At 39.4% G+C, this 26222-nt stretch overlaps 1 protein-coding gene and 1 pseudogene across 1 annotated transcript in view; both read left to right on the top strand.

The window, feature by feature from the left end:
• PRIM2 (DNA primase subunit 2) overlaps positions 1 to 26222 on the top strand; it is a 353134-nt gene that overhangs the window by 21772 nt on the left and 305140 nt on the right. The window lies entirely within an intron of this gene.
• On the top strand, positions 16366 to 17556 carry LOC109271371 (eukaryotic translation initiation factor 4B-like; annotated as a pseudogene).

Below are 26222 nucleotides of genomic sequence, written 5' to 3'. Positions count from 1 at the left end.
GGACATGCAGATGTGAGAATGGAATACACTAGGCAACAAATGTGTTTGAGCATGGAAGCTTTTCATAGGGCTTCTGACAAGCCATTGACTATGATGTGAGTGGAAAGGGGCCTGGAGAAGAGTGAAATGGGGTGGTAAGACTCATACTGTTAACTTTTGCTGGAAATTGCAGACTTAAAACGAACTAAGGGAGAAAGGATTAATAATCAGATGAAAGGTCAAGTTGATTTTTTTCTTTTTAATTTTTTTTTTTTTTAACGTTTATTTATTTTTGAGACAGAGAGAGACACAGCATGAACGGGGGAGGGGCAGAGAGAGAGGGAAACACAGAATCCGAAGCAGGCTCCAGGCTCTAGGCTCTGAGCCATCAGCCCAGAGCCGGACGCGGGGCTCGAACTCGCCGACTGCAAGATCGTGATCTGAGCCGAAGTCGGACGCTTAACTGACTGAGCCACCCAGGCGCCCCAAGTTGATTTTTATAATGGAGAAGTAAGTTGTTTTATGTTTTATGCCTACTTCTAAGAATTGGAAGTAGGCAGGTTTTTTTTTTTTTTTTTTTTTTTTAATTCTTTTGATCTTTATTTTTGAGAGAGAGAGAGAGACAGAGACAGAGTGCGAACAGGGGAGGAACAGAGAGAGAGGGAGACACAGAATTTGAAACAGGCTCCAGGCTCCGAGCTGTCAGCACAGAGCCCGACACAGGGCTTGAACTCATGAACCGTGAGATTATGAACTGAGCTGAAGTCAGACACTTAACCAACTGAGCCACCCAAGCACCCCTGAAGTAGGCAAGTTTAAGTTGCACTGCTTAACAGATTCAAGCATGATGCTGAGTGTTGAGTAAATGAGTTAACTTGCAGAGAAAATATTAGTTCAATTTGTGTTTAATAAACTCGAGGTAATCTTTAAGATGAGTACAGTAACATGAGATACTTTTCGTTTCTCAGGGTTAAATATCAGGTGATATATGTTATAAATGAAATGACCTTTTTCTGTTGAACTGAATTTGAGGAATTATGCTGGTTAGCAGATTTCAATTTGTTTTGTATTCTGTACAGAACAATTTATGTTTTACGCAGAGCCCTTTATGTGTTCCTGTTACAACTGCATACCCTTAACTTCTTTCCAAATGATTTAAGTGAAGGCATTACCAGGGCTTCCCCTCTGTAAGCACACTACACAAATACAATACTTACATCCTGACAGTGGTTTTTTTTTTTTTTTTTTTTTTTTGACGCCAGATAATTATGGAAGCTAACCTTGTATTAGTTTATATATATATTTTTGGCAGCTCTAGTATTATATTTGGAGAGTGAGGAAAAGATTCATTGAATTTTTTAGTTAATTGAGGCGTCACCATTTATGTATATAATTGTAAAAATACACCATAGCAGATGGTCTTTAGTGGCAATAATTTTAGAACTTCACAGAATTTGGATTTTCCTGATCAAGCTACAAAATTAGATTTTGCTCATTATAAGATAGTTTAAACCTAGAGATGCTATGACTAAATGTGAAACTTCAAGCTGAATTACCCTTGAAGGCTAAAATTAACATATGCAAAAATTTTCAAATTACTTATGAAAGTCATTTTTCTTTTTTAAAGTTTTTGTATAGCTTTTGAATACACAATTCATTGTGCTCTTATTGGTATTGACTTCATGCCTCTAGCTTTGCCCTTGAAAAAGTATGATTGTGACCTAGCTGAAGTTTCTCACCTAATCGTCGTATAATGTTATATATATGTTACTATTTAGAACTCAAAAGAATGAAATTAATTTACTTAATAACATCTTTAGTGTTCTCATATTCTCTGAGATTAAGCATTTTTATTGATTGATTGATTGAGAGCACTCATGCTTGTGAGTGTGTGCAGTAGAGGGGCAGAGGGAGAGGGAGAATAGCAAGCAGGCTCTAGGGCTTGATCTCATGACTGTGAGTTCATGACCTGAGCTGAAGTCAAGAGTTGGATGCTTAACTGACTGAACCATCCAGATGCCTCAGTGGTTAAACATTCACATTGTAAAGTGTTACTCATGTTTTCTGAAAGTGTTCCAAAAAAAGATACTGGATTTTTAAACATATACTTTATTTTTTCATTCTATAATCTTCCTCACTTTTTGTTGTTTCCTCTTCTCCCTCCACTCCCAACTTCTACCAACTCCCTGAAAATTTAATCATTTTTTAGTTGAAGTTGTGTTATGGATTAGTTCTGAGCCTAGCTCAGAGTGCCTATCCTAGGTCTTTGGGATGAGAATAGGAACAAGGCTGATGGAGTTGCAGAAAAAAAATCATTTTGTGTTCTCAGTCATATTGAGTGGCTAAATCTCAGTTATAAAGGCAGGAGGAAGTAGTTGCATAACTACAGTTAGCCTAGGCTCAATCACTAGATCTATCCTGCTACTCCCCACCCTTCTGAAGGCATAGAGATAAAGCAGTTAAAATTCTTATTCTGTACTTCCTTTTCTCTGTTTACTTCCTAACAGATTGCTATTTGATTGCCACTGATTGCTAATCTCCTTGGCTTTCAGATTCGTGGTGCCATATTCTCACTATTGATACCTGTCAGCTGTCTGGCTTTTTCACCTGTTCATATCTGGTCAAAGTGTTGTTCTTCTAAATCCAGTGTCTCATGAAGGTTTTTGGGCAAGAGAATCCTTCTGTTGACTATACTGGAGTCTAATAGCCAAATATATTTTAGTTTCGTTTAGTTGATCCAGGGAGTTGACACCCCTGTATGAATGCTAGAAAATACAGAGGACTGTTTTGGAGCTTGTATGGGGTTCTTGTTCCCCAAGGAAGGAATACTTGTTGGTGAATAAATGAGCAGTGGACTTGTTAAGTTTTGGGTCTTTACAGTGATCTAAGGAGACAGAAGTTAGTCACTAAATAGCTAACATTTGTGATGTGTTTACTAACTGCCAGGCACTAAGCTAAATGCTTTCTATGGATTGTATAATTTACTCCTTATAGTAGTGCTTTGGGGAGAGCTTAGAGAGGTGAAATAACCTCCCCAGAGTTAAATGATAGAACTGGAACTCAAAAGTCCAACCTCTAGATTTTTTGAAATGTGTAAATCACAAAGTATGTTACTAAAATTATGAGCACATTTCTTCCCAGCTAGTTCTTAACTAGCACTGAAATCAAGTGGAATAGATGCTGACATTTAAGGTGACAGTGCCCATCAAAAGGGATGTGCAAACACAGGTGTGAGATTAGAGATTTACATTATTGTAGGAAATTAAAGCATTAACTGTAATTTTACTAAGGTGTTTTATTTTAGCTCACAGTTCTTGGCAGAAATGGAAACAAAGTATATTAAATATGCCATAAGTTTTCCCAGTGTACTATGTGTGCTACCTCTAGGGAAAACATTATATATTTTCACATCTTAGTTGTTGAAGGTCTCATTATCTAGCCCATGGCTTTTCTATACCCTATGTTGCGGTTCTTCTTTGGTGCTTCTTTTTTTTTTTTTTTTTTTTTTTTTTGAAATTTTCTTTGGTCACGTTGTATGTTTTAGTTCATGTTCAGCAATAGACTCGTGTAACATAGAAGGGTCATTGGAGACCAAAATTCAAGAGATTTTATGCTTGAGATAAGAATTTAACAGGCCAGTAATAAAAGATTATGGGCTTGATTTGGTTTTGTTCTTGCCTTACAAGGAAGGAGGAGGACGTTTTTTAGAGGGAGGTCCACTGGTTGTTACAGACTGGGCCTTCTATGGGTTCTAGACTCAAGGAGCTACTCCCCTACTGGATACTTTGGACATCTTTATGGTGTTTCTGGTGGTTGTTATAGTGACTGGTGGGTGCTACAAGCATTTCATAGAAGGGAGATGGGGATGCTGGAGTGTCTACAATGCACTGGATAATTCTCTACAGTGAATCTTCCCATGTCCTTGATTTTTTTTTTTTTTTTTTTTAATTTGAGAGAGAGAGAGAGCAGGGGAGAGGGGCAGAGGGAGAGAGGGAGAGAGAGAGAGAAAGAAAGAAAGAAAGAATGAATGAATGAATCTCAAGCCAACTCCACGCTCAGTGTGGATCTCAACATGGGGCTTGATCTCACAACCCTGGGATCATGATCCAAGCTGAAATAGTCAGATGCTCAACCCACTGAGCTACCCAGTGTTCCCCTTCTTGATTTTTAAGGTTCCTTTAAAAAACTTATGTGCAGGGGCACCTGGGTGGCTCAGTTGGTTAAGCGTCTGACTTCGGCTCAGGTCATGATCTCCCAGTTCATGGGTTCGAGCCCTGCGTTGGGCTCTGTGCTAACAGCTCAGAGCCTGGAGCCTGCTTCAGATTCTGTGTCTGTCTGTCTGTCTGTCTCTCTCCCTCCCTCTCCCTCCCTCTCCCTCCCTCTCCCTCCCTCTCCCTCCTCCTCCCTCCCCCTCCCTCCCCCTCCCTCCCCCTCCCTCCCCCTCTCTCCCCCTCTCTCCCCCTCTCTCCCCCTCTCACCCCCTCTCACTCTTCTCTCTCTCAAAAAGAAACATTAAAAATAATTAAAAAAAAAAACTTATGTGGAGTAAAAGAAAAAAACCTGTTTCTAATGATCTGAATCTAGAACCAAACACTATTCTATAAATATAAAATATTTCCCCTTGGTTTTTGTGTATCCTGATAATTCCTGGAATGCAACTACTGTGTGAATTGATGGGAGATTATACTTTGTTTTGTTCCATATGTTTCTGTAAGTTCACTTTCTTGGAAAAGCACTTCACTGATATGGCATTTGAGGCACCACACACTCACTATACCAGTCTGCGTTGGTGGGTGTTGCATTCGCAGTGTTTCTAGGAGTGGGTACAGTACCTAACTACTTGATTATGGCATTTAATGCACTGTACGTGATTACTTATGTATGTCAAAATTATTTTATTTTAGATTGCTTTTATGTTTCTTTATATTTTAGTTATGGAGTTACCCCTATTTAAAAAACAGATTATGTCACTAACACTAAAGTAGCTGTCACCTCAGACACATTGTTTCCATAACTAAGGTTAGATCTGGATGTCTTCCGATTATTTGTGAAAAATAATCTTCTTGGGGTTTCTGGGTGGCTCAGTCAGTTGAGCATCTCACGGTTGTTTTTGGCTTAGGTCATGATCTAAGGGTCATGGGATCTAGCCCCGCAATGGGCTTTGCACTGAGCATGGAGCCTGCTTAAGATTCCTTCTCTTGGACACCTGGGTGGCTCAGTGGGTTAAGCATCCGATTTCAGCTCAGGTCATGATCTCATGGTTTGTGAGTTCCAGTCCCACATGGGGTGAGCTTGAGCTGCGCTTCAGGTGAGCGTGAGTCCCACTTGGGGTGAGCTTGTGCCCCACTTAGGGTTAGCACGAGCCCTGCTTCGGGTCATCCCCGCTCTCTCTCTCTCTCTCTCTCTCTCTCTCTCTCTCTCTCTCTCTCTCTCTCTTTCTCTCTCTCTCTCTCCCCCTCTCTCCCCCTCCCCTTCTCTCTCTCTCTCTGCCCCCCCTCTCTCTCTCTCTGTCCCTTGCTCACTTGTGCCTGCTCTTTCTCACAAAAAAAAAAAAAAAAATCTCTTTCTCCCTCTGTCCCCTCCCGTGCTCGTGTTCTCTCTAAAAACAAAACAAAACTTCTTAAACCCTCAATATTGCCTACTTCTAGTATGCACAATAACCGTGAACATAGTAGATGAAGGAAACAGCCAAAAGTAGCATCAAAATAATACTTCTTTGTAGTCCCATTCATAACAGTTCAAAAGTCTTCATGCATTGTGAATACGGAACTTCCCAGTATCCTAGTGGAATAGGGCAAGCAGACTTTACAGATGAGGAGAATTAAGACTGGTTGTTTGGGGTGCCTGAGTGGCTCAGTTGGTTAAGCCTCCAACTTCGGCTCAGGTCATGATCTTGCAATTCGTGAGTTAGAGCCCTGCATCGGGTTCTGTGCTGACAGCTCAGATTCTGTCTCCTCCTCTTTCTGCCCTTCCCCCACTCAAGCTTGCTCACTTGCTCTCTCTCTCAAAAATTAAATAAGCATTAAAAAATTAAAAAAACAAAAAAAACTGGTTGTCTGCTCACAGATCACTTGGTGGGCCTGGGGTGGGACATTGAGTTCTTTCTCTTCTCCTTGGACATGTCTTTGTAGAACATAGAGTCAAGGTGCTTTTCTCTTTAGATTGTGGTGTTCATATAGTGAGGTGTCTGGTCTTTGGGTCACTTTTGTATAGAAGTAATTCCTAAAAATTATATGTTTATGACAATGACTTAAAATAGTCTTGAGTATTAATCACAAAAACTCTAGTTTTTAAAAAAATTATTTATATTTTAATGCATGATGATGATGTGTATAAACAATTGAGGAATTCAAAGCATCAAACCATTGAGATAACTTTGCCTTTGGACCTAGGGACCTCTGAAATTTCTTTAACTTGTAACATGTAACAGCTTACAGATCCTGAACATAAACTTGAGGGATGGAATTGGATGGGATCTCTTATGCTTCTTTGTGGGGGCTTAGTGGCTGATGGAGCTCTGTTCCGAGGACTGGTTGGTGATAGAGGGCCTTGGACCCTTCTTTTCTCTTTTTCCTAGCAACAGCAGCCTGTTCTTCCTTAATGTAGTGTGTTACTCTTTCTTCTTTCCAGCTTGAACATGCATAGTTCCGTAATTGTATTTTTCCTAACCACAGCATCACCCCTACTGTGAGATCTCCTAGATATCATATACTCTGTTCATTTAGTGTTATTTTAATGATTTCTTCCCCTTTTTTATTTCAAGGAAGTACATTCATGTATTGCCCACATTAATCTTGGTTTTGGTTGTACGTTTTTATGACAACGAAGTTTGTTGTTAGATTATGGGGGAGAGTGGAAGATGAGGCTAGTGAGATAGAATAAAGGTAGGAGGGAATTGTTGAAACTTTTTGAGGAGTGGACTGACATGTTTGAATCTAGTATGATAAAAGATAATGGCAGTAGCTGAATGGATAAGGAAGTGCAGAGTTGAGACCCAAATTGAGATTCAGGATTGTCAGGTAATATTAGACATCATTTCGTGTATCTTTTAGTGGACCTGTCTACTAGCTGAATGTGAGAATGAGTCTACTAAAGCCTCAATGAGATTAATTAGCCCTAAGAACCTCAGAGTAAAAATAATTCCTTTCAATTGTAGTTGTTGCATCTATCTACAGATGTGAGGAAATGGCATGGAACTGTCCACATGCACTGTACCAACGTCATTTGTCCTGATTTAGATATTGTACTGTAGTTTTATGTAAGATGTAACCATGGAGGGACCCTTGGTGAAGGGTACACAGGAACTCTCTAGTATTTTTGCAGTGTAACTTCTTGTGAGTCTATAATTATTTTAAACTTAAAAGCTCAAAGAAAAAAGATCTCAAGTAAAAGAATGTTGAGACTTAGGGCAGATTTCTGTTAGGATGTTTCCAATTTCTGGGTTAACAAGGAGAAATTTGTTGAGTAAATGTCCAAATGAAGGACTGAATGAGGGTCTGAATTATAGCAATGGCTGTGGCAGTGGAAAGAAGGAGGCAGATATGGTCGACATGGAAGTAGCCTGAAGATTTGATGACTAATGGAATGTGAAATGAAGATGACTCCAAGCTATTTGGTATATAGGGTACAAAATAGTGTGTTAGTGATGGTAGGGAATATAAAAATAGGAGTATGGTTTTGGGATAAGATGGTACATTTGCTTGTGAACATCCTGCTTGTGAGTGCTGGTGGGCCAATGGAGATAGGCAGTGGGTAATTCAGAGTATTAGGCTGTGTTCAAGAAGTTATGTTTGAAAATATATAATAAAAATGCTATGTAATATTAGTGTTTGAAACTGTGGGATAGATCATTGCTAAGGGAGAGTGTATGAGCGAGAACTGGGAAAATTAATCTCACAATGGATAATTTATGACCCTGGGTAAGTTACCTAACCTTTTGATGCCTCATTTTCTTCTACAATAAGATAGAGAACATCATAGTATATTCCTCATAGAATTATTGTGAAATTGAGTGAAATAATCTATGTATATTGCATAGTACTTGGCATATTATAAACTTACTAAAGGTTGGCTATTATTTAGTAATCACTTTGATAATGCATACGAAAACAACTGACTAACTCTAGAAGTTGTAATGTATGTTTAAAATTAAACAAGTGATCTTATTAGCAGTGGTATTTTTTTATTTTTCAAATTAGAACTTTTTGGTTTTTGAAAGTCTGGTCAGTTGTGATCTCGGAACTAATCTTTGTGGTTAATTACTTTAAGGAATTTTTATAGAAAGCTGTCACTTTTCTTGACTATTAATACTTCAGTGATGCAAACTTTGGCACAGTACCTTTTCTCTTCTCTTCTCTTCTCTTCTCTTCTCTTCTCTTCTCTTCTCTTCTCTTCTCTTCTCTTCAGTAATCTCTACACCTAGCGTGGGGCTCTATCTCACAACCTGAGATCAGGAGTCTCAGGTTTTTCTGACTGAGCCAGCCAGGAGCCCTTGGTACAATACTTTGACTTTCACTTTTCTCCTCTTTTCTTAATTATATAATCCATTCTCCTTTTGGCACTTGGAGACAAACTCTTGATTGAATATATAATATTTTTCTTTGATTAGGTTGAGAGTGGAGTAAACCAGTGATGATATTAAAACTGAATTTAGTACTGGCCAGGTTTCTTCTGATGAAAATGATACAAGGAACCCAGCTGTATTTGGCTTGTTTCATTTCTCTGTGACAGGGTTATTATGCTCTAGACGTGTCATTTGGGGGAGCCAAAGCACTGTACTTAAACTTCCAATCGTCCATTCAGTGTGGAAGGGAAGAGTAGTGAAATGAATTGAAGTTCATGGTTTGCAGGTGTTTATATGTTTTTCCTTCTGCTTTAATAGTAAATGGCTGCTGGGGTTTGCTAAATAGCAAATGAATAAGGCTAAATGTTGGGCATTTGTATTCCTAAAGTTTAACTTTTCATTTTTGCATGTTAGATGTCCTGTTGATATTTCAGTGGTTAAGAGAAATAAGTATTTTCAGCTGGATATGTGTCCTGTTGCTTCAGAGCTGTAGTTGTTCCAAATCAGGTTGCCGATTCTTCCTTTGAGACCTACTATGAAATACCAGAATACTGCGTTTGGAATGTAGACTTGATTTTTCCAGTCATTGAACTGACTAATATTTTCTGAGTGCCTGTAGATGCAAAACACTGAATTATATTACAAATATTGCCACTTGATTAAGTCTTTGAAGAAAAGATTTGGTACTGTTGATTAGTGTATATCAGAGCTATTGTTTGTTGATTAGTGTATATCAGAGGTATTGTTTGTGCTGTCTCTAGATCCAGGTTGTTCGGGGATGCAGTAGAATCTGCATACAGATAGATTGAAATTTGGATTTGGGAAAGATAGTTTCTTGCTTATTCTGTGTCAGTTTTCATTTGGTTTGTTGTATATCCTTTCAAATGAATTAGAATTCATTTTAGTTCCCTTTTTATTTTATTTTTTATTAAAAAAATTTTTTTAATGTTTATTTATTTTTGAGAGAGAGAGAGTGAGCGTGCACACACACACATAGGCCCGCACAAGTGGGGGAGGGGTAGAGAGAGAGGGAGACACAGAATCTGAAGCTCCCAGCTGTCAACACAGAGCCCACAAAGGGGCTCAAACTCACCAGCTGTGGTATCGTGACCTGAGCCGAAGTTGGACACTTAATCGACTGAGCCACCCAGGAGCCCCTTAGTGTCCCTTTTTAACATAAGCTTAATATGATTATTTTTCTTATTATTTACCACTCCCTTTGACACACAGGCACATAGGCACATGCACACACTGTGAAGAGTTACATTTTGGGTAGTATTTATAGAAGGATAAAGATAATTTGTTTGAAAGTTTTTAGTAGGTTGATGTCTGTAGTCATGAGAAAAGTCTACTTTTGAATTTCACGGCCTCTTTTTGGTAAGAGGATTAATTCTAGAACAGAGGGGCTCTTTCCAAGACCACATCTTTATCAGAAGCTGGGGTTTAATATATGTTAGAAATGATACATGCTTCCTCTACTGTCTCTTAAGCTTTTGTTATTTATTACTTGTTTATCAAATCCTGGAAATTGGTACTTTTGTTAGCTAATAGGGTGTTTTGGTCCTTTAAGAGAGGAGATACTTGAAAAAAAAAAAAAAGCATCACTCTGTGTGTGAGAGAATGTAGTGCCTGTGGATAAAAGTAATGGCTTATCTTAGTTTCTTGTGATGAGCTTTGCTACTTTATATTGTCCTATGGTCTCTTGTCTAACAAAATTGACAGGTTACTTACCTTTTTATGAGTGCATTTCTTTAAAACTGTATGATTGAATGCTTAGTGAAATTAGCCTTGGCTCCTGTGGTACTGAATGGCAGAAGTGGAGAGAAGCGTGCTCCTTCCTTCCTTTTTTCCTTAAAAAATGCTGTTTGAATCAAGTTTGAATAAAGTTGACCTCCTGGGTAGTTGATGGAGGATAATTGAAATGAAATATTTTTCTTTTCTTCTGAGTATTGTGTTACTTTGCTCCAAATGACCTAATTAGCTTAAATGTTGTGAAGTGTTAGATTTTAGCAAACTGAGTTTAATTTGTGTTTCTTTATTTTTACTGTATATATGTAAAATTTGATAATTAATAAAGATTTAAAGGAATATCTGATAAATTCACCCTGTTTCACCTTCTTAAACCTAAGAAGCATAATTTGTCTAAATTATGCAAAATGCTAATTAAAGGGTTTAATTTGCTAATCATCTCAGTTTGATTAGAGGCAGATGCTGATTATCTGCACAAGTCTAAATGGACCTTTCAGAGATGGCTTTCATTATTTAAAATCAACTTGTCAAACTAATTAAGATATAAATTTAAGGAATAACAAATACCAGTAGTTATCTATAGACTTTCAGTGTAATGCAAGGCGAGATAATTCACAAATGCTTTACACCAAAGACTTGGTGTATGCAGTGTCATTATGAATTTCAGTACTCTCAAAGTTTAAGAGCTGAACTTGGGCTTTTTTACTGAGCTCATTAGATTGTCTCATCATACCTTTGTTGGTCCTTTGGGTCTCTGACATTTTTTCTGCCTCTTTTTTCCCTCTCCTATAAAGGAAAACAATGTTGCAGGGGAGCCAAGACAATCCTGCGTGTACATTTAAACCATACATAGGTATATAGGCAGATGTATCTCAAATAGGTATACTAAATTCCTCAGAGGAAGGACAGAAAACTGTTTACAGTTCAGTCAAGTGTCTGTGGCTGATTTAGGGTTAAGAGTAGAGAAACCTAGGCAGAGACTGCGTAATTCCTAATCTGAGTTAGATACAAACAGCCCAGTAACAGAAAATGTTTGGGGTTTTTCATTTTAGACTTAGGGTGTTAGGATACAAGATTTGAGGTATATAAATATGGTCCTACTTTGATCTGCACCAAGGTCGAGGGTAGTAGGATGAGGCAGCATGATGTCTAAGTGGGGATAATCTGTATGTCATATGGCCTAGGGGTGGAGAGCACAGACAGGTTCTGGTGCCTTACTACCTGGGGTTGAATACTGGAGCTGCCTCTTAATGGTGGTTATATTTTTTCTTCAATTTGGTTTTCTCGTCTGAAAAATAGAAAATATAATAATACTGTCTCATAAGGTTAGGAAGCTTTAATAAAGTTAATACATGTAAAGTACTTAGAGCACTGTTTGGCAGATAGTAAGCACATAATAAAAGGTAACTATAGGGGCGCCTGGGTGGCGCAGTCGGTTAAGCGTCCGACTTCAGCCAGGTCACGATCTCGCGGTCCGTGAGTTCGAGCCCCGCGTCAGGCTCTGGGCTGATGGCTCGGAGCCTGGAGCCTATTTCCGATTCTGTGTCTCCCTCTCTCTCTGCCCCTCCCCCGTTCATGCTCTGTCTCTCTCTGTCCCAAAAATAAATAAAAAACGTTGGAAAAAAAAAAAATTAAAAAAAAAAAAAGGTAACTATAACTTATTTGTTACTTTCTAGTTTCTTTGTGAGATTTGCAAAAGATGGTGTACATAGAGAACATTGGGTTCTTTCCCCAAATATCCCTTTGAGTGATTTAAAAATGATTGCTACAAATATGTGTATAATAACAAAAAAATATATAAGAACTTGAGTTGTATGAGATAAGCTAATAGAATTTGGAATACTAGAATTTTTATTACAATGAATAAGTGCAGATTTTAATTTTAGTCCAGTTCTTTTTATGTCAGTTTAGCAGTATGTATAGATAGTTGCTAGACTGACAACTGGATGGTTCCTGATCATGAGTAGTTTTTACATCTGGATTCAAAGGGTGGAATGGGAGGTGCTTTTGAAATTCAGTTATTTTTCTAGCTCTCAGAAGACTAAAAGGTTACTATGTAATAGGATAAAGAGTGTAAAGGGTAAAGAATGCCATGGGTTTTGTAAATACTTAGACCAGTAGAATTTGATGGAAGTGACACTGTACCAGTTTTTGAGTGCAGACCTTAAGAAACTGGCAGCTTCTACTTCCTGTATCTGGCATACTTTCTTTGGGAATCCTGAGATGTCATGTAAGAAGTCTAGCTAGACTTGCTCAGATCTGCTTGGTGGAGAGGTCTGTTCTGAAGCCTGGCATAAACTAGCAACTGCCATACTGGAGAGGCCATGTCTTGGCATTTCTCGACAGTCCCAGCGGAGCTCAGCCTTTTAGCCATCTCTGCCAAGGTGCCAGACGTGAGTGAAGCCATCTTGGGCTCTTCAGTCTATTTATTAATGATTTCAAGACCTCAGGTGACCTCATTTGATGCCATACGGAACAGATGAATTGCTGACTGTATCCTTTCTGAATTTCTGACCAACAAAATTGGGAGAAAATAAAACTGTTGTTGCTTTAAGCTGCTAAGTTTTAGGGGTAATTTATTATGCGGTAACATGTAACTGGAATCCATAGGTAAGCTAGAGCTTCTGGCTTCTTAAATTTAAGCAGAAACCAAAGCAGTGTACCCTAGATACCCTCAACTCTACCATGATTTGGAAAGACTTTGAAACATAGTGAAAATTTTATAACTCAGAACTATAGTTAATAGTATGGAAAATGAAATTCTGGTAATTAGATGAGTAGAGAAGATAATCTGAGCTCCCTCAGATTACTCAGAAGGAACAGAAATAGGAACATTCTTGATGAATGCTTTCCACTTTTCACAAGTTTGATTGGTGAGGCTGCTTAAAAAGAGTTAGTTGAGAAGTTGATGCCTTTTTGATTTTGAAGAACAGAAGCTTGCTACATTTCTGAGATCTGCCAGGAGTTTGAAAATCTTTTGAGGTCGTCTTTATTTTCAGAGATACCTTTTTATGTTTCAGGACCTGAGGAAGAGAGGTAATAAGGTATAAGGTAGTTGATGTTTTCAGCGTTCTTACCCTCTCAGAGTTTGCCAAAATTTAGAGTAGACCAAAAATCAGCTAAGAGATGGTGAACTAAGAGATATGGTTAGGGCCTTATGTAGGTGCTATGGGGGATTTAAAACACTTAAAAAAACATTTTTTTTTTTTTAACTTTATTTTAGAGAGAAAGACTGTGAGCTGGGGAGAGGGGCAGGGTGAGAGAGAAAGAGAGAGAGAGGGGCTCTCAAGCAGGCTCCAAGCCCAGCATAGAGACTGACGCAGGGCTTGATCCCACGACTGCCAAGATCATGACCGGAACAGACATCAAGAGTCAGACACTTAACCAAGTGAGCTACCCAGGTGCCCCCTAAAGCACTTTATTACATAGAAAGGTTATAAATAAGTGAGTAAAAGCACTCATAAGTTATTATAGACACCATTACTATAGAGGCTCCTTGATTTTTGTGTGCTGTTTTGAAATGGTTGCAGATTTTTCTTTTTAAATTAACATGTTTTTGTTTTATTCTTTTAAATATTTATTTTGAGAGAGAGAGTGAGAGGTATGTAGATTAACACACAGTTTATAAAAAGTGTGCTTGCTGGGGTGCCTGGGTGGCTCAGTTGGTTAAACATCTGACTTCTGCTCAGGTCATAATCTCAGTTTGTGAGTTCGAACCCCACATCAGGCTGTAGGATGTCAGCATAGAGCCTACTTTGGATCATCTGTCCCTTCTCACACTTCTCTCCCATTTACATGTGTGTTCTCTTTCTCTCTCAAAAATAAATGAACATTAAAAAAATAAAAAGTGTGCTTGCTGTTCTGATATATCTTTAATCTAAGTCCCTAACTGCCAAAATTCTCTGAAGCACATGCTACATAGAAAATCTCGAGCTACTGGGGTCCTTCATAATACTTCATAGCTAAACTTAATAAATGCTGTATGTATGTCCAGCATTATGTTTGGTGTCACAGAGGATTTATATTTTTTTAGTTTGAGAGAGTAGAGACTGTTTTCATGAAACAAAGTGCAAAATAATAACCTGCCAGAATGTTTGATACAGTCTCTAAGAGTTATGAAAAAGTAAGGGGGATATTGCTACAGACTGGATTCATCTAGGAAGGCATCATTGAGCTGACAGTGTTTGAACTGAATTTCAAAAGATAAGAGATAAAGGAGGTACAGGTATTCTGATGGGTGGGATATTGTGCCAACTGCATCCTCAAATACTTGAATAATTTTCTGAGGAAGTAAAAATATTGAATTGGGTCAACAAAATGGGAAACCTTTGTCAAAGCCATAAAACTGCTTTCTAATATTTTCATTTGCAAATATATTTGAGCATCTCTTGGAATAAGTACCTCCTTTCCCTTTACCCCAGACACAAAAAAATAGCTAGTGTTCTATCCGCTTGAATTTCAGATAATGATCAAAATGTAAATTTAATAATAAATAAGATTTGATTTCCCATGGCTTATACGAAAAAATTGTAACAAGTCAATTTCTTTTTCGTACCTTATTTTTCCCTGCTTTTATTTCATTCTCCATGTGTTTGAATAAACGTACTGCACCATTGGTCCATATTGACTCTTAAGTTTCAACCTTTCCTCCCCAGCTAAGTAAAGCCATATTTTGATAATCTGCTGTAGGCTCCTTAACTTCAAAAGCTTCAGTCCTTAACCATATCTTTCATGAATCAGTTTGGCTCCCCTTCTTCCATTCATCTTGAAAATGTCCACAGTGCTATATAGTTTAAAAACTTAGAACCAAGTAAAGTTGAACAATTTTCTACTGGGCTACATTGTAAAAATGGGAAAGGAAAATTACTTTTTTTTGTTTTGTTTTGTTTTTTATTTGGAGGACATTTGCCAGTTGGAACCTCAACAAAGATTGAGTTTGGGAGGCCTTTAATTGTGCACCAAAAGGTTATTGCAGAAGAAAACATAAGGGAAATGTCATAAAGAAGAAAATTTGAAGCTCAGTAATAGAAAGCTGTGTGAAGAAATAGGCATTCTGCCAATTAGCTGGGTGCTTGAGATAAATAGTTTGGAATTAAAGAAACAGATGCAAATTTCAAAGACTGGATTAACTTAGTTCATAAAGAAACTGGGGAGTGGAGAACAAACTTCAGGTTATGGGAGTTGTAAAGCATATTTGCTATTCTTTATAGTTTTGCTCCAAAATACTTAGTTTTTATAATGTTAAATGTAAAATCAGAATTGTTAATTTAGTATTTTATGTTAAACCATTGAAATAAAATTCTAGGTATATTTAGGTGAAATGAATTATGATCATAGGAGTTCAGTCTTGAACTGTTGACTGTCCTAGCAGTCAGTAAATAATTCCCAAACTGGGCATAGTGTGGTTATGAGTTTGTAGGAAGGCTATCCAATAAAGCATATAAATGGTGTCTAACCCTTGGTCTCCTTATCTGTTGAATAGTCGTGACACAATTGTATAAGTAACCAATTAATAATAAAAGAAAACATTTGTATGTATTAAGGAGATGTACAAGAAAACATTAAATGTTCTTCTTTCCATAAATGTCTGGCTATTCTTATGTTGCATTAGTTTGAAGTGAAGTAGGGTTCTTTAAGGTTTTATTACTATACTTCTTTTGTCTTTTAGGCATTGTCACCCAAACCAAAAAAAGCAAGAAAGGAGATTGCATTCTTTATTGAAAGATATTTTTGCTGGATGTAGAATTTTAGGTTGGCAGGTACTTTTTTTTTTTTAAGATTTTATGTTTAAGTAATCTCTACACCCAATATGGGGCTCAAACTTAAAACTCCAAAATCAAGAGTCTAATGCTCTACTGACAGCCAGCCAGGCCTCCCTTATGTTTTTTTATTTATTTTATTTATTTTATTTATTTTTAAAGAGATTTTTAGACAGGTACTTTCTTTTAACACATTTAAGATACATAATTCTCCTGTGTTTTGGCTCCCATTTTTGCTATTGAGAAGTCAACTGATAGTCTAACTGTAGCTCCTTTGAGGGTAAGATAGCCACTGTGCTATTGTGATGGCCCCCATGTCAGGATATAGATCGATATGGGGGTCGAGATTGCTATGAGGACTGAAGCAGTAGAGACTATGATAACAGGATAGGCAGTAGTAGGAGAGCATTTGGTAGTGGGTATTGTAGGGATGATTACTATAGAGGAGGCTGGGACTGCTATGAAGACCGGTATGACACATGAGATGATGGGTCATGGAGCTCCAGAGATGTTTACTCTTGGGATAATCATAAGCATGATGGTAGAGTTTCCCTACCCCACCCCCAAGACCCAAACTGAATCTAAATCCTCGTAGTACTCCTAACGAAGAAGATTCCTCTGCTAGCAGAGGTTCTGGTTCAGTGAGCAGCCTCTGTCTTTGGAGGGTCAAAGCTTGTTAACACAGCAGCTAGAGACCAAGAAGTAGAATAGCAGCTACGGAAGGAATGGGAGAAACTACGACACCAGCTGCATGAGCCAAAACTAGAACAACAGCCTCAGGAGAGACACGCAAGCTGGCGAAGTGAAGAAACTCAAGAACAGAACAGTCCAGGACAGGAATTGAGTCATCACAGACTGGGACCTCAGCCCCATCTGGCAGAAATGCACGAAGGAGAGTGAAAGTTTCTAGAAAGTGAAACACTCAATAAAGAGGAAGACTGTCACTCTCCAACTTCTAAGCCTCCCAAACCTGAACAGCCTTTAAAAGTAATGCCAGCCCCTCCACCAAAGGAGAATGCTCAAATGAAGCCAAGTTCTAACCCTCCTGCTCCATCTTAGACCTCAGATACAGAGCAGCAGTCCCCTACCAGTGGGGGGAAAATAGTTCAGGCTTAACCATCTGGGGAAGGACCAGCAAGGAAAGATGAAAATAAAGTAAATGAGGTGAGTGTCCCAAAGGGCCAAAGTGGGAACTCCAGCCGTTGTCCGGAAGATGGAGGGAACAAAGACCACCTAAAGGAGACAGATAGGAAAGATGGCAAAAAGGATCAAGACTCCCAATCTGCACCTGAGTCAAAGAAACCTAAAGAAAATCCAACTTCCAAGTTGGGTTCGGCAAGCAAGTATTCTGCTTGATTTGTTGGTGAAGATGGGAATGAGGGAGAAGATTATACTGAATGGACCTCTGCATCTTGTGCTTTCCTTCTAGTCTCACTAGGAACATTCGAGAGCAAATCAAACCTCTATCCAGACAGGACTGTAAAACCCACCATCTCCTGGAGACCTTTCTTTAAAAACAGAAATAAAATGAAATTCTTTTGCATGCTGCTGCAGCCTTTACAGTATTGAATTAACTGGAGAATCGCCAGTGTAGTCAGAGAAAGAGACGTACAGCTTTGAAGGGAAAAGTTGTACAGTTTTACGACATAGGCAGTTGGCCTGTGTGATTAGTGCCTGGGGGTCTCCACTCAGCAAAATGGCAAGTGATAGTGATGCTGTGTTTGGATCTGGTTGGGCACTTGGGCAGGTATAAGGAAGAGTGTGAGATTTCTACCTTTTCATTCTTATCCTATTGTGGCATATATGAATTCTCAAACATTATCTGAATAAATTTTCCATCCTTGGAAAAGTAGGTTTAGTCTCTGAAGTTGTTTTAGTCTCTAGGAGGCTGCTAGCCCCTCCTCTTATTTAATTCTGAGTTACTGGGGCCAGCCTAAGGGGAATTTCTTCATTTTTATACCTCTTCACCTCCAGGGGAATAGTTAAGGAGTGAATCTATTGGCCACTAAAGAATAAGAATAGGATTGCTTGGTGACCAAAATAAGTGAGAAAATTGTGGTTTGAAAGGAAGCTGTGGCGAGGCAACAAATTACTTTGTACCATTAATAGGGGGAAATGGTATGACCTCCAGTAAACACTGGAGCAGGAAGCACTTAGGGGTTGTGGGAATTCCCAACTCTTTTATATATCCTGCTTTTGCCTTTTCTTAAACAGTGAGTGTCCTTTCTGAAAGTTCTGAAACCCTGAACTGTTGAAATCTTGAAGCTTTAAAAATTTAGGCTCTTGTCCTGGTCTTAGTTCCTCATGCTACTTTTTTTTTTCATTCATCTAAATTTTATTTTTTATTTTATTTTTAACGAAATTTATTGTCAAATTGGTTTCCATATAACACCCAGTGCTCATCCCAACAGGTGTCCTACTCAGTGCCCATCACCCACTATCCCCTCCCCTCACCCCCCATCAACCCTCAGTTTGTTCTCAGTATTTAAGAGTCTCTTATGGTTTGCCTCCTTCCACCTGTCTGTAACATTCCCCACCCCCCCTTCCCCTCCCTGCCCCGGTCTTCTGTTGAGTTTCTCAGGATCCACATACGAGTGAAAACATATGGTATCTGTCTTTCTCTGCCCGACTTATTTCACTTAGCATAACACTCTCCAGTTCCATCCACGTTGCTACAAATGGCCAGACTTCATTCTTAATCATTGCCAAGTAGTATTCCATTGTATATATAAACCACATCTTCTTTATTTGTCAGTTGATGGACATTTAGCCTCTTTCCATAATTTGGCTGTGTTGAAAGTGCTGCTATAAACATTGGGGTACAAGTGCCCCTATGCATCAGCACTCCTGTATCCCTTGAGGAAATTCCTAGCAGTGCTATTGCTGGGTCATAGGGTAGATCTATTTTTAGTTTTTTGAGGAACTTCGACACTTTTTCAGAGTGGCTGTACCAGTTTGCATTCCCACCAGCAGTGCAAGAGGGTTCCTGTTTCTCCATATCCTCGCCAGCATCTATAGTCTTCTGATTTGTTCATTTTAGCCACTCTGACTGCCATGAGGTGGTATCTCAGTGTGGTTTTGATTTGTATTTCCCTGATGAGGAGTGACGTTAAGCATCTTTTCATGTGCCTGTTGGCCACATGGATGTCTTCTTTAGAAAAGCGTCTATTCATGTCTTCTGCCCATTTCGTCACTGGATTATTTGTTTTTCGGGTGTGGAGTTTGGTGAGTTCTTTATGGATTTTGGATACTAGCCCTTTATCTGATAGGTCATTTGCAAATATCTTTTCCCATTCATTTGGTGCCATTTAGTTTTGTTGATTGTTTCCTTTTTTATCTCTCAGGTCAGAGAGGTTTTTTCCTATTTTCTCCTCTAGAGTTTGATGGTTTCCTGTCTCACATTCAGGTCCTTCATCTATTTTGAGTTTATTTTTGTGAATGGTGTAAGAAAGTGGTCTAGTTTCGTTCTTCTGCGTGTTGCTGTCCAGTTCTCCCAGCACCATTTGTTAAAGAGACTGTCGTTTTTCAATTGGATATTCTTTCCTGCTTTGTCAAAGATTAGTTGGCCATACTTTTGTGGGTCCAATTCTGGAGTCTCTATACTATTCCATTGGTCTATGTGTCTGTTTTTGTGCCAATACCATGCTGTCTTGATGATTACAGTTTTGCAGTAGAGGCTAAAGTCTGAGATTGTGATTCCTCCCGCTTTGGTTTTCTTCTTCACTATTACTTTGGCTATTTGTGGTCTTTTGTGGGTCCATACAAATTTTAGGATTGCTTATTCTAACTTTGAGAAGAATGCTGGTGCAATTTTGATTGGGATTGCATTGAATGTGTAGATAGCTTTGGGTAGTATTGACATTTTAACAATATTTATTATTCTAATCCATGAGCACGGAATGTTTTTTTCCATTTCTTTGTATCTTCTTCAATTTCCTTCATAAGCTTCCTGGTCTTTCTGTGGTTTTCAGCATACAGATCTTTTACATCTTTGGTTAGGTTTATTCCTAGGTATTTTATGCTTCTTGGTGCAATTGTGAACGGGATCAGTTTCTTTATTTGTGTTTCTGTTGCTTCATTATTAGTGTATAAGAATGCAACTGATTTCTGTACATTGATTTTGTATCCTGCAACTTTGCTGAATTCATGTATCAGTTCTAGCAGACTTGTGGTGGAGTCTGTCAAGTTTTCCATGTATAGTATCATGTCGTCTGCATAAAGTGAAAGCTGGACTTCATCTTTGCCAATTTTGATGCCTTTGATTTCCTTTTGTTGTCTGATTGCTGATGCTAGCACTTCCAACAAACACTATGTTAACAGCGGTGAGAGTGGACATCCCTGTCGTGTTCCTGATCTCGGGGAAAGCTCTCAGTTTTTCCCCATTGAGGATGATATTAGCTGTGGGCTTTTCATAAATGGCTTTTATGATGTTTAAGTATGTTCCTTCCATCCCAACTTTCTCAAGGGTTTTTATTAAGGATGCTGAATTTTGTCAAATGCTTTTTCTGCATCGACTGACAGGATCATATGGTTCTTATCTTTTCTTTTATTAATGTGATGTATCATGTTGATTGATTTGCGAATATTGAACCAGCCCTGCAGCCCAGGAATGAATCCTACTTGATCGTGCTGTTGATTGATTTGCTAGTTATCTTGTTGAGAATTTTTGCATCCATATTCATCAGGTATCTTGGCCTGTAGTTCTCTTTTTTTGTTGGGTCTCTGTCTGGTTTGGGAATCAAAGTAATACTGGCTTCATAGAATGAGTCTGGAAGTTTTCCTTCCCTTTCTATTTTTTAGAACAGCTTGGGAAGGATAGGTATTATCTCTGCTTTAAATGTCTGGTAGAATTCCCCTGGGAAACCATCTGGTCCTGGACTCTTCTTTGTTGGGAGATTTTTGATAACTGATTCAATTTTTTCACTGGTTATGGGTCGGTTCAAATTTTCTATTTCTTCCTATTTGAGTTTTGGAAGTGTGTGGGTGCTTAGGAATTTGTCCATTTCTTCCTGGTTGTCCAATTTGTTGGCATATAATTTTTCACAGTATTCCCTGATAATTGCTTGTATTTCTGAGGGATTGGTTGTAATAATTCCATTTTCATTCGTGATTTTATCTATTTGGGTCATCTCCCTTTTCTTTTTGACAAGCCTGGCTAGAGGTTTCTCAGTTTTATTTATGTTTTCAAAAAACCAACTCTTGGTTTCATTGATCTGCTCTACTGTTTGTTTAGATTCTATATTGTTTATTTCTGCTCTGATCTTTATTATTTCTCTTCTTCTGCTGGGTTTGGGGTGTCTTTGTGTTCTGCTTCTATTTCCTTTAGGTGTGCTGTTAGATTTTGTATTTGGGATTTTTCTTGTTTCTTGAGATAGGCCTGGATTGCAATGTATTTTCCTCTCAGGACTGCCTTCGCTGCGTCCCAAAGCTTTTGGATTGTTGTATTTTCATTTTCGTTTGTTTCCATATATTTTTTAATTTCTTCTCTAATTGCCTGGTTGACCCACTCATTCTTTAGTAGGGTGTTCTTTAACCTCCATGCTTTTGGAGGTTTTCCAGACTTTTTCCTGTGGTTGATTTCAAGTTTCATAGCATTGTGGTCTGAAAGTATGCATGGTATGATTTCAATTCTTGTATACTTATGAAGGGCTGTTTTGTGACCCAGTATGTGATCTATCTTGGAGAATGTTCCATGTGCACTTGAGAAGAAAGTATATTCTGTTGCTTTGGGATGCAGAGTTCTAAATATATCTGTCAGGTTCATCTGATCCAATGTATCATTCAGGGCCCTTGTTTCTTTATTGACCATGTGTCTAGATGATCTATCCATTGTTGTGAGTGGGGTGTTAAAGTCCCCTGCAATGACCACATTCTTATCAATAAGGTTGGTTATGTTTGTGAGTAATTGTTTTATATATTTGGGGGCTTCTGTATTCGGTGTGTAGACATTTGTAATTGTTAGCTCTTCCTGATAGATAGACCCTGTAATTATCATATAACGCCCTTCTTCATCTCTTGTTACAGCCTTTAATTTAAAGTCTAGTTTGTCTGATATAAATATCACTACTCCAGCTTTCTTTTGACTTCCAGTAGCATGATAGATAGTTCTCCCTCCCCTCACTTTCAATCTGAAGGTATCTTCAGGTCTAAAAAGAGTTTCTTGTAGACAGCAAATAGATGGGTCTTGTTTTTTTTATCCATTCTGATACCCTATGTCTTTGGGTTGGAGTATTTAGTCCATTTACATTCAGTATTATTATTGAGAGATACGGGTTTAGAGTCATTGTAATGTCTGTTACAGTTTCATGCTTGTAGTGGTGTCTCTGGTACTTTGTGGTCCTTGCAACATTTCACTCACACAGTCCCCCTTAGGATCTGTTGTAGGGCTGGTTTAGTGGTGATGAATTCCTTCAGTTTTTGTTTATCTCTTCTTCTATTCTGAATGACAGACTTGCTGGGTAAAGGATTCTTGGCTGCATAATTTTTCTGTTCATTACATTGAAGAGAAATGACACGAGTGGGGTGGGGGGAGAAAAAGTAAACATTGATTAGGTAGAGAAACTAAAAGGCTTAATCCAGAGAGAGAGAGAGAGAAAGGAAAATAAAGAAGGAGGCGGGGAAAATGAAACGAAGATAATCTTACCCAGACAGAGAAACTATATGGCTTGATTATTCCAGAGAGAGAAAGGAGTGTAAAGACGGAGGTGTAGAACATGTATCAAGACAATGGATTCAATATGCCTGTTTAGACAGACCAATAACCAGAGTAACTGGCCTAGGGGAGGGAAGAGATAAGGAGGAGAAAAGGGGGGAGGGAGAGTATATCTATTTATGCAGAATTGACCTAGAGTTAATCCAGGCAATGCTGCATCGCTTGTCTGCAGGAGCTGTCTGCCGGGTCTGTGCCACTCTGGTGGATATGCAGTTACCCAGTGCAAAAGTGTGTGGTTTGGTGTTTTCTGGAACGACCTCCACTATGGGCCCCGGGAGTGATCCCTGAGGCCCTGCCTTGGTGGTTGGGTGGTGGGGGTGCGGTGGGAATGGTGATTTCCCAGTCTTTCCTCCATGGAGCTGGACCCAGTGGACTCAGTTGGAGTCGTCCTCACTGTGCCACGGGTGCAGACGGGGCGGACCCTTCTCTCTCCGCCAATTCCCCTGACCCTGCGCTTGGCTAGGATTCAAAGTCTCGCTCCGTGTGCTCTGGCACTGGGGAAGCGCCTCTCCATGCCACAGGATATGTGGTCCTGGCTGGCTTTGTGCTGCCGTATTTCAGGGAGGACAGCCTTCTAGTGTGGACTGAGAGCTGCTGCCCTAGCCACCTCGAGCCCCTGGGGTGGCGGATGCAGGCAGGCTTTGTCTTTTCCCACAGTACTTCAGGGAAAGAGCAGGCTTTTCCTCTTGCAGACTGAGCCCTCAGCCCGGCCACTGCGCCCGGGAGTGGCAGACGCAGGCAGGTTCCGTGCTATCGAGCAGCCCTCCAGGGAGGGAATCCCTTTCTCCAGCTGCGGACTGAGCCCCTGACCTACCACTGCACCCAAGGCTGGCTCCTCTCCTCCCCAAGTGCGCAAACAGGGAGCCGGCTCCAGTCCGAAGAAAGCCCCGCAGTTAGAGATCAGATCCCTCTCAGTCTCACTCTGAGATCTTTCTCCTGTCCACCTATGGTCCTGCACTTCCCTAGCCGCTCTTTCTCTGCCCTTTGTCTCTCCGCAGAAGGGGGTTCCTCCCCTCCATGCCCGCGAGGCCTTTTTTTTTTATCTCCCCCAGTTCGCAGTTACCCACTCATCTTTTTTCCAGCTTTCCCATTTTCTTCGTAGTAGATTCAGTCTCTTTTCCTCCCAGGCTTTGGTGTTCAAAGTCCTTTGGCTTCTACACTTAAGTATGGATTCCCCCTACTTCTCAGCCATGTTGGCTGAAATGTCTCCCTCATACTACTCTTTACTGTTACCTACCACAAAGCAGCCTCTGTCTGTTCGTTCGTTCTTTCTTTCTTTCTTTCTTTCTTTCTTTCTTTCTTTCTTTCTATCTATCTATCTATCTATCTATCTATCTATCTATCTATCTAGATATGAGAGAGCATGAGAGGAGAAGAGGCTGGGAGAGAGGGAAAGAGAGAATCCAAAGCAGGCTCCACACTGTCAGCACCGAGCCTGATGGGGGGCTTGATTTCACAAACTGAGATAATGACCTGAGCTGAAATGAAGAGTTGGACTCTTAACTGATTGAGCCATCCAGGCACCTTGAGGAGCTTCTGTTTAAATCACATATCTGATCTGGGCATTCTCTGTCAGCCCCAGGGAGCAGAAGCAAATGAGGAATCACTGTTTCTCTCAAGCAAATCTTGGTGTTTTCATGTCTTTTGACTCTCATTCCTTCCCTCCGTTTCGACCCCTTTTATACCTTGAAAACTCTAGAATTAATGGTCTTAGGTGGTGAGTGAGGGTGGATAAAGAGGGACAGTTACAATGCGAGCCATTCTTGGGATGCCTGGGTAGCTGAGTCGGTTGAGCATCCTGTTCCTGATTTCAGCTCAGGTCATGATCCCAGGGTCACGGGATTGGAACTGGCTCTGCACTGAGCATGGGAGCCTGTTTGAAATTCTCTGTCTCCCTCCCTCTGCCCCTCTCCCCTGCTTGCGCTCTCTCTCTCTCTCTCTCTCTGTCTCTCTCTCTGTCTCTCTCTCTCTCTCTAAATTAAAAAAAATAAGTAAATAAAAAATTTTGTGAGCCATTTTTACGACCATGATTGGGTCTTTTGTTTATGTTTTTACAAGATTTCTTCTTGCTACTGAAATCCTACACCAATGTTTGGATTTATAATGGGGCCTCAACCTGTGTGTGTGTGTGTGTGTGTGTGTGTGTGTGTGTGTGTGTGTGTGTGTGTTTTAGCTTTTTTTTAATTCTTATTTTAAGCTTTTTAAAGCTTTTTTTTTTTTTAACTTTAGAGAATAAATGATAATGGAGGGAACAGTTTAACCAGGTGTTGGTTTCTCCTGCAACACAGTAGCTTAGGTTGCCTGCTTTTATGTGCACCTTTGTATTGTCAGCCCAGTAGATGTATCCTTATGGGTGATAGTGGTACCAGCAGAGAAGTGACACCTTGGTCTCTTATTTGCAAGCCCTTCTTTCATCAGTCCTAGGTTAGACCCTGTGTGGCCATGTAGACATGTTGGTTTATGAGTGCTGCAGTGGTGGGAATAATGAATCGTGTACTAGTGACTTACCTTTAAATAATTGGCTTGGATTGGCCAGTAGCCAGGAAGTGAGTTTTAGACAGAGATACCCAAGGCTGAAAGGGATTAAAACAGTTTTTTATTTCTTTATTTTTTAAAGTTAAAAAATGCTTTTTATTTATTTTTGAGAGAGAGAGAAAGAGACAGAAAGTGGGGAAGGGGCAGAGAGAGAGGAGGACAGAGGATCTGAAGCAGGCTCTGCACTGACAGCAACAATCCCGATTTGGGGCTTGAACTCATGAACCATGAGATCATAACCTAAGCCCAAGTAGACACTCAACTGACTGAGCCATCCAGGTGCCTCTGAAAGGCTTTTTTTTTTTCTCTTAAAAAAAAACTTTTGCTGTAGATGATAAAAAGGTAGGGCCTTCTTTAGGTCTGTTCCTTCCAAATAGTTACATCCAATAAAAGCTGTTTTTTTTCCTACTCCCCTCTCCTATTCTCCTGTTAAAACAGAAACAAGCATTATGTCCTTCCTGCTCCTTAATAGTTATAAAATCTATACTAATTATCTTCTATGAAAATGATTTATAATCTGTAGATTTAATGCATGAGAGATTGTCTTGAAATGTAAAATCCCATGCTTTGAGTTGTGGGTTTTTTTTGGTTCGTTTTCTCCAAATCCAATCTTTGAAGTTAAAAAAAAAAAAAAAAAAGCCATACTGCTAGTTGTCTCCTTTTAAAATACTTTGGTTCCCAGGGAGCCTGGGTGGCTCAGTTGGTTAGGTGTCCGATTCTTGGTTTCTGCTCAGGTCACGATTTCACAGTTTCATGAGTTTGAGCCCCTCATTGGGCCTTGTGCTGATAACTCGGAGCCTGCTGTGGATTCTCTTTCCCTGTCTCTCTGCCCCTCCCCACTGACACTGTCTCTGTCTCTCCCAAAAATAAAAAGATACTTTGGATCACTTCTCTTTTATTTTTAATGTTTATTTTTGAGAGAGAG

Source organism: Panthera pardus, unplaced genomic scaffold, assembly GCF_024362965.1.
Source record: "Panthera pardus isolate Hobbes unplaced genomic scaffold, ASM2436296v1 HiC_scaffold_17, whole genome shotgun sequence".
NCBI lineage: Eukaryota > Metazoa > Chordata > Mammalia > Carnivora > Felidae > Panthera > Panthera pardus.
Note: the sequence above shows the minus strand (reverse complement) of the source record. Positions and strands in the feature narration are given on the sequence as shown.